Source organism: Poecilia formosa, unplaced genomic scaffold, assembly GCF_000485575.1.
Source record: "Poecilia formosa unplaced genomic scaffold, Poecilia_formosa-5.1.2 Scaffold2214, whole genome shotgun sequence".
NCBI lineage: Eukaryota > Metazoa > Chordata > Actinopteri > Cyprinodontiformes > Poeciliidae > Poecilia > Poecilia formosa.
The window spans coordinates 148,073-156,930 of NW_006802153.1; the positions used below are offsets into that span (position 1 = coordinate 148,073).

At 40.5% G+C, this 8,858-nt stretch overlaps 1 protein-coding gene across 1 annotated transcript in view; it reads right to left on the reverse strand.

The window, feature by feature from the left end:
- Positions 1 to 8,858, reverse strand: part of pak5 (p21 protein (Cdc42/Rac)-activated kinase 5) — a 69,928-nt gene that overhangs the window by 60,787 nt on the left and 283 nt on the right. The window lies entirely within an intron of this gene.

Consider the following 8,858-nt stretch of genomic DNA (forward strand, 5'->3'; position numbering starts at 1 on the left):
AAATTAATAGTCACTTCTAAGCTTTCAAAATCGTCCTGGCCAAAGGTTGGTTTGAACAGGATCAAATACATGATGGCCACACTGAGCCACTGCTGCTGCATGTTTTTTTCATGATTACCTCCCAGTTGGCAGATGCCGTGTTGATGCAAAGAGGACGCTGTGATGCAAACTTTCCTGCAACTGCAGCCTGCATCATCAAGCTTTGAAGTCTCCCAATGGGGGTGTGAGGATATGGGTGTCAGTGATGAATCAAGCTGAGCCATAATGAATGTTCCTATTCATGTCTGCTTTGATGCAATTCCACCTGACTGATCTCAAATCACAGAACAAAACAGTGAGAGGCCGCTGACAACGCCGTGCTGACTCACAACCCGACGGAGAACACCGAGCAACTCCAAAGATCCCCCCAGGACACTTTTCTCCGTTTTTCTCTCAGCTTCATCCTGGCGTCTTCCGCTCTTGCTCTGTTATCACTTTTGAAGCTAAAATCAGAGGCTTTGTCTTTGGTTTTGGATTGGCATTTCAAAGTAAAAGCTTCAGACGGCTTGCTTCTTCAGCGCAAGCCATGCTGCACTCACAGCAGCTAATCCCGATTGTCACCCGTAACAAAAAAGTGAGCAAAAGTGACTCGTGGTTTGTCCACTAAAAGGTGGGAATTCACACGTTTCATTTGAGAGTGGCGCTTCTTATCTCTTTGTATCCTTTTGATCATCTGACAGTCTGGAGCTGAAAGAACATTGCTCAACGCACAGCCGACCATCAATTTGGCCAGATAATGTAGTCAGTGTGGCTCTAAATGACTAGACATTAAATAAAGGCAATAAATGGCCAAACTGATTTGTTTTTCAGAGTACACCCTGAACATAACATGAATAATTGATGACACATTGCTAAACTGCAACATAGTGTCGTTCAGAAGGAGAAGTCATTTGGGGAGTGATCCTTCTTACAATAGCTTAGCCATTTTATTCATTTGACAAAGCAAAACCAATTCACGTAGAGTCCTTGAACTCATCCAATAGCAGGATTTCCTGTGATAGACCCACACAGAGTTGTGCATAATTGTGACGTATGTTAAAACAAACACAACCCTACTCTCTCCCTATAACAAGCGATGCGAATACTTGTCGTAAATAGAGCACATCGGCTGTCACAATAAGCAATAAATCAAATAATCACGTGATAAATTAGAACAAACTCAATTATTTTTATTTGCATGTTTCATCACTTTTCTCTTTTTCTACCTAAAACTGGATGACTAAACTCTTCAGTTTGGTGTTTTTGTCTCACCCAGCCCTTCTTTTGAAGGACAGTTTTGTTTACAGAGTCGTTATTATTCCTTTTATTTGTTGTTTTGTTTGTTTATTTTGGATATTTAAAATGTCTTCCAGTTCCAGCATTAAATGTCAATTGTAATTTAAAGTTTATTGATCTTTTAGAATGTGTTCTTGCATTGTTACCATCATATTACTTAAAAATGGTCTCAAAACAACAATATAATCGTTTATTGCGATAACTTCTGGAACAACTTATCGTCCAGTAAAATTTGTTATTGTGACACGCCTACGTGAAGTGAACAAATATTGCTGAAGACAGACGAACAGCATTTATTTATGAATCTAAATTGTAGGAATGTTAGTGAGGCTTATACGATTCTCTTTTCATATCACGTCACATTCTGTTGGTCTATCACATAAAATCCCATCAGGTTACGTTGAGGTTTGAGATTCTTATGTCACGAACTGTAAAAATGTTTAAGGGACATGAATACTTTTGCAGCCGTTAGTCATTACAAATGCAGCAACCAAATGCAAAACAAACTCCCAGAGGGATGAGTTTGCTAGGGAAATGAGGGAAATATCACTTTTCCGCATTAGGTTGACTAAGCTGTGAACACATTATGTTGCCCTGAGTTACCAACATGGAGCGTTTCTTTATATACAAGAAATTTAAGTGATTTTTAGGAATTTATGTAGACAAAGTATACCACCCATGAGCCGTCCTGCTCCTTTAGGTTTCAACTTGACATGCAGCTTTTGGGTTTTTACCAGAACAGTATCAGTAAATAAATAATAACAGTGATGTGAGGACAAAACTCAGCTTATAAATAAAAAATAGTAGGTTAAGAAAACATTAAGTTGAGGTTTTACAAAATAAGGAGTGTGCTTACAAGAAGTTTGCCTTTTTTTTTTTTTTTACAAAGTTCCTTAAACTACAGTCCTGTTTTATTCAAGCAGAAGTTCAGCATCATGAGAATTATGCTTCTTTGTCAGGATGCCCAGGCGTAGATGATAACATCATCTGGTTGCCTGGCAACCTGGACTTGATGACAAAATTTCAGGCAGTAACAGGAAGTCCCTGTGCAGCTGTTAAAATGTGCAACATACAAGCATTAAAGAATCAAAAATTTGTAGCATTTACTTAATTTGTAATATTTGACTTGATGTCTGAGCCCAATGTCAATGAGCAAATTTGTGTATCTTCATATTTCTGATATTTTTTTCTCATTTTTGAAGTATAAGGATTTTAAAATCTGCTAATTCAGAATATCTAAACTTTTTGAAGGTTTTAAATCAAACCCAGGGACGTAATCAGTCTGTTGTAGCCAGATACCATCTGGAACAGGAGTTGAGGTTTATCAAATCTTATAAATAAGTCAAACTACCTTCACTGCCTCTGCTCATTGTGAAAAAAGTATTTTATTGTGTCGTGTTGCTGATCGCAGCGTCCTCTGTCGCTCACTGCGCAGTGCGTCGCAGAGAATATAACAGGAAAAAAAGAGAAGGGCTGACAACAATTTTCCTTTAAGTGCAAGGAAAAAAATCTGTGGTAGATATGAAAAATAAAACAAAACAATGAAGATGAAAAACTAGCGTTGCATGTTAGCATTAGCACGTCAGCTAATTTTTCAGAATGAAAACGTTGCCGAGAGAGATGTATGTTCAGAAACGGAAATCTGATGAGCAGAAAATCTCCTCGAGCCAAACGCAGTTATGCTTAACAAATTAGGACACCCTACAGCAAACTGCATCTTTCTAACGTTTGTCAGAATGTGGATAAGTAGTATGACTGAAAAAGGTTTTCCATGTCGCACCAGTCACATGTGCCAGAAGAAATGGGCGTTACTTCTGGCGGAAAAGACAAAGATGACAAGAAAGTGGCAGGAGGATCACCATGTGTGATTTTAATTGAGTTTCTTGTTTAACGGAATCACAGCAATTGCGAAATTGTGTTTTTTTTTTCACCATGAGCAGAACATTGACTAAGTTTTGCACATATTTGTAACGGAAACGCCGCTGTTGGGTGAGACTGGTAGATGGCTACAAGAAGGATTTGACCAAAAATACTTAAACCAACCAGGGTTAGACTAAGATAGATTGTTCATTCTGGAGAATGGCATATTTTTGTCCAATGACTAAAAAGGATGTTATTTTTTGTTTGATTGCGATTAATTAATTTTCCTTCCCAGAAATAAATGAAGAAGTGGATGTTTAATGGGGTTGTCCTAATTTTTTTAATGACTGTATCTGGGACAAGAAAATCCTGAATGGAACATCTCTAATGTTAATAATTATTATTAAAAAAAAAAAAAAAACAGAGATGAAGCACAAAAATTCCCTAAACACAATGGCCACCGAAACGCAGCAGCTCCCTCAGCCTGGAGGGCGGATGACAAAACTGTGAGGCGCAGCGTTGTGGGCCTCACAGCAGAAGGGGCAGATGCAGCACTCTGCTACCGCCGGGCATCAACGGGTAATCAAGCTTAACTAGGCCTCTTCATCAGCGCCCTCTGAAGCTTTAACCTTATGACCGGCGCACACACACACACACGCACGCACTTCCAGCAAAGTGCCAATCACTTCTCTTCCAGTCGTAAACAACAAAACGAACAGAGATGGAGGTTTCAAACCGTCGTTTGAGTGTAAAAACTCACAAGATGAGCGAAGAAAATGTGTCTACTTTTTTTTTTTTGAAAACCACGTAAAATGCAATGCTAATAGCTACACTTTGTGTCTGTCTATAGTAGCAGACAGAAATATATGCACCATTTTGTTTCTGCCAGAAAAATTAACATGAGCTTCTTTTTTAGACATGAAAAAACAGCAGGATGCAATAACCTTTGACAAAAGTGCTGACATCTGAGGACGAGTTTGGCATTCAGACTACTTGCTTGCACCTGAAGTGGGACACAGCGAGTCCCTCCGCGAAGAGAAACAGGCAGCTGCTCCCTACTGTGGACGACTCTCTTTTTGTTATTCTTTGGCCCTCTGATGCTCTTATTTCCCATTTCCGTTTTCCTGATCATCATCCGCCACACACACACGCACACGCACACACACACATTTTTGCGTGGGTATCTTTGTGGGGACTTTCCATTGACTTCCATTCATTTCTACAGCCTAAACCTAACCTTTACCCTTTTCCTAACCCTAACCATCACATACCTAACCCTAACCCCTAACCAAAACTCAATTCACACCTTAGTCCTAACTCTGACCCCTGACCCTAAAATAGGGTTTCCCCTTGTGGGGACCAGGCTCCGGTCCCCACAAGGAGCAGTTGATCCCCACAACGTAGTATGTGTCAGGAAAATCGTCCCCACAAGGTATTACAAACAAACGCAACACACACACACACAGTAAAATACTTTAGTTCTCTCTCTGTTCATCCATCTTTGCTTTCCTTTAACCTCCTGAGCTATCTTATCCAACCATCAGTGCTCATGTTCGACTGCCTCTCTTGTTTTTCTTCCTTGTGTTTTTCTTCTTCTTCTCTTTTTTTAACCGTCCTCTCCTTAACGCTCTCCTACACGTTACCGAAACGTTTGTCGCATAGGTTTGGACGTCCATTTTTGATCAACACGTCAGTATTGGCGCAACTTAAAATGCAACCCGCCCCCCCTTCCCCATCTGCTTGGTAATGATTGTTTATGATAGGCCAGCGCAAAGTAGGACACGGTGCTGAATTAAAATATTTAATTTCATAAAACTATTTACAACCAAAAATGTTTGGAAAAAAATGCGTGACTCAGTTTCATTCAGATGCCCTGATTCAATCCCAGCTGCAACTCTGCTCGGTTGTGACATGTGGAGACAGTGTGACATTTCTGCATTTCTCTGTTTACGATCTAAAAGCAAAATTACAAACTACTTTATTAAATCAAATGCACACTTTTTAGACTTATTTGTGAAAAAAAAACATGCATAGCGTTGCTTCCACTTCGCAACTGCGCACTACTTTCCATGTAAAAGTTGTGCAAGGATATATAGAGCAAAACATAATTGTCAGTCAGTGGAAACCACCGTACTTGCACAGAAAAAAAAAATAACAGCATTAGCTCATATTCTCCTGGCTAGATGACTGAATGTACGACTCCTTCTGACTCTTATGTAATTGTAAATCTGTGGAAACAGCAGAGGCTGCCTCCTCACAGACGCCGGCGGAGCAGTCTAGTGCCGAACCATAGGGACTAAAATAGTTTGTCATGTGTTCATTATCACTTTCCTCTTTCAAGTGCTCACCCCACATCCAGAAGCATTCAACACAAGAGGCCCGTCGAGTGGGTCCATGCGAGCACGCATGTGTGGGTGTGCGTGCGAGAAACGGATAGAGAGAGAGGGAGGGAGAACGACGGGTGCAAACGGAGAAGAAGAGTATGATGTATGATGAGGATGAGGTTGTGGGATTGTGATAACTTCAAAGGTTATTATTATTATAACTGCAGGCTGAAGCCATGCTCTGGCATCCCTCTAGCTTTGATCATTATGTAAAGCTGTTGTGCTCAGCGTTCGGGGCTGAATACATTACAGAGCGGTTCAACGGGGAAGGTGGCGAGCAGGCGAACGAACGCAGACCAACACATTGACTCAGCTCATAAGCGTCTTCAGGTTGTTGTTTTTTTTGTTTTTTACAGTAAACACACCCAATCGTTTTCTGAAGGATACGCAAAGAGCGCCCTTAAATCCCTCTTTGGCGAGTCAGCAGGGCGAGAGCGATGGCAAACCGTGCACTTAAAGAGGCACGCAGCCAAATCGACGAGTTTTGTCCCGACGCCATTTCTATCAGTTCGATGTTACTTTTTTTTTTTTAATGTGGCACATAAACAAGTCACGTTTGTTGGTACTTTTTTTCTTCCTTTGCAAGAAAAGAAATTAAAAATGTTACTTGCGTTAAGAGTACTGTGACACAGTAAACCAAAGAAAACGTGGAAATAGAATTTGTTTTCCAAAACTATGCTGTAGAATGATTTGCCTGCACTCCTACAAACACCTTCGATTCTTGCTTCTCGTGTTAGAAGTGCTCAACTTTGCTTCCTCAAGTTTTCCGTCATCCATTCAGCCCATTTTGGAGGGAACAAGAAGGCTTCTGGGTAGTTTTGTATCAATGTGTGATCCATACGGAATGGGTCAGAGAGAACTCTGCAAGAAAATTATAGCCACCCGCGCCAAAACGTACAACAGTAATAGTATCTCCGAGCTCCGTCATCTTCCTGTAAGCACAGGATGCTGATGTTCAATCTCTGCAGAATCCTATTGAACAACTGTGGAAAAATCTGAAAACAATGTTGTGTAGAAATTGGCGACCTTCAATCCCAGGAAAACCCTGAATGGTTTTCTCAAACTACCTGTTGGCAAATGCGAACATCTCACAACGAAGACCAGATATCATGTGTTTGCGCTGCCACAAAACCGTGCATTAAATATAGCATCTTTATTTTATTTTTTTTTGTCCACGCCATGTTCATTCAATGATTTCTTTTTTTTTTTTTTTTAATCTCTGGAAACACTTGAAATTTGCCAGTGTTGGATGCTTTCAGAGACGGATGTTTTTGGTTTATTGTGGGACAAATTTGACTGTTCAAATCTAATCACATCCTATCCTTAATTAAAGATGACCTGATCAGGCTTTTTCTGATCTATTAATGCCACTTTCTGTTCTTTTAGGTGTGAAGGGAGAGCAGCGGCGCGTCCCGTCAACTGACGCGCATTACTGGGCATCTTTAACGTGAACTGGATGCATCCTGCCGACACAGAACAGATTACTTACTGGAATTTTGCTATGGATCATTTTAATCACACGTTGGAAAAAAAAAAGCATTACTGTTCAGAAATCTAACAAAGAGAAGAAGGGCACTGAAAGATAAAATAATAATAAAAAAAAAACATAAATGAAACTAAACCAGAAGGAAAGCTTTTCATACATTTGGAGGTTTGGCTAGCAGTGGGTGAGGTTGTTTAATGGTGAATTTTGGGGGAATCTGACTTTTGCAATGCGAGTTTGCCCTTGACGTGTTGATTCCAATTTCTGTCTAAAGACAGCAGCATTGGCCAGAAACAATTCACTGCAATAAAGGTAGTTAGTTTAACGTCAACAGATTTGCAACATGATGCCCCCCAAAGTTTCCCCCAGAAATCCTACTAATCCCGGTGGTTGGGCGCTAGGGTAGTCATTCATCCAGCGGCGCATCATGTTTTTGAGTTAAAAAATATTTAAGGTTGACAGGAAATGTTAAAATGTCACTTGATAATTATGTGTTATTAAACGATTGGAAGATTAATACCTAAATGCCAACTATAAAGTCTTAAAAATGCAAACATTTTAAAAAGACTTAAATAAATAAGCAATGCTTAGCCTGGTGGGGGCTCAAGAAAAGCCTGGTGGTCCACCAGGCTTACTATACACTGGGGGAAACCTTCTCCCCAATTATACACCAAGGCTTTTATATGATTTTTAAAAATATATATATATTAAAAATGCATAAAATAACTTCCTATTTCTTGTTGATTCTGTTTGGACCCATTTAGTGAATGAGGGGAGGGGGTAAATAATCCAACCCCTTTATCAGAACCAATATAATGTAATTTCTTATTTCTGGTTGACTAATTTGTGCGGGAATTTGGCTAATATGTTCCACTATCGGGTCCCGGAAAAGCCACAAAAACAAAACACTTGAACTTTTTGAGCTCAAGGATGCCTAGCAACAGCAGTTTTGCATTAATTCACAGTACTATCATCTCCTGGTAAAGACCCTTACCTTAGAAAGAGCCCTGACTGCAGGTCTGAGTTAGCCTCCTTTATATTTACATCACTGTCAGTGATCTCTCCGCTGTGTTTAGGGGCTCGTGACAGCCTGTTATTGTCTCCCCTATGATCAGTGCTGCTATTAGGGCAATTAGGAGCTTAGGGAGAGGAACCCCTGCTCAGAGTGCCAAGCCACCACTTTTAATTTTCGTCTACACATTCTTATCCGGGCTGAAGTTGGAAAAAACAGGCCATCTGTTCCTGCTCCTACCTGGCCTGCATTAGCCACAGCACAGTCAAACCAAGGCTGTCTGCGAGATTTAGCACTAAAAAAAAAAGAAAAAAAAAATCAACTGCCTTACACCGTCATATCCACCTGCAGAGTGAATAAGGATAGGAGACGCTATTATGCTTAAATAAACGCATATAGCAGCAAGGACAGACGTACACATGTACTATAATGTTGTTGTTTTTTGGTTGGTTTTTTTACCTTCGACCTCCAAACACTGACAGCAATTCCTCTTGGTGTGTGAGCATTAGTGAGGTTGTTTTTTAAAGGAGAGCGTCGAAGGAAGTGTTTGCATCGTGCATTTAAGGTGTGCTATCCACCAGTTTCAACACCAAGGACAGCGGCCGACGCACGGAGCGCCTGACAGCCATGATCACACACATGCACTAGGAAGAAAAAAAGAAAGAAAATGACAGATTTATTTCTGCACGGACGCGTCGTAAGCAGCGACACAAACCAGCCCAGTATGACACTGCTGTTTTCAGCGTGGAGCGGAGGGTTAACCCTAACCCCGCGGAAACAAGAACCGGAGACACAAAACTAAACC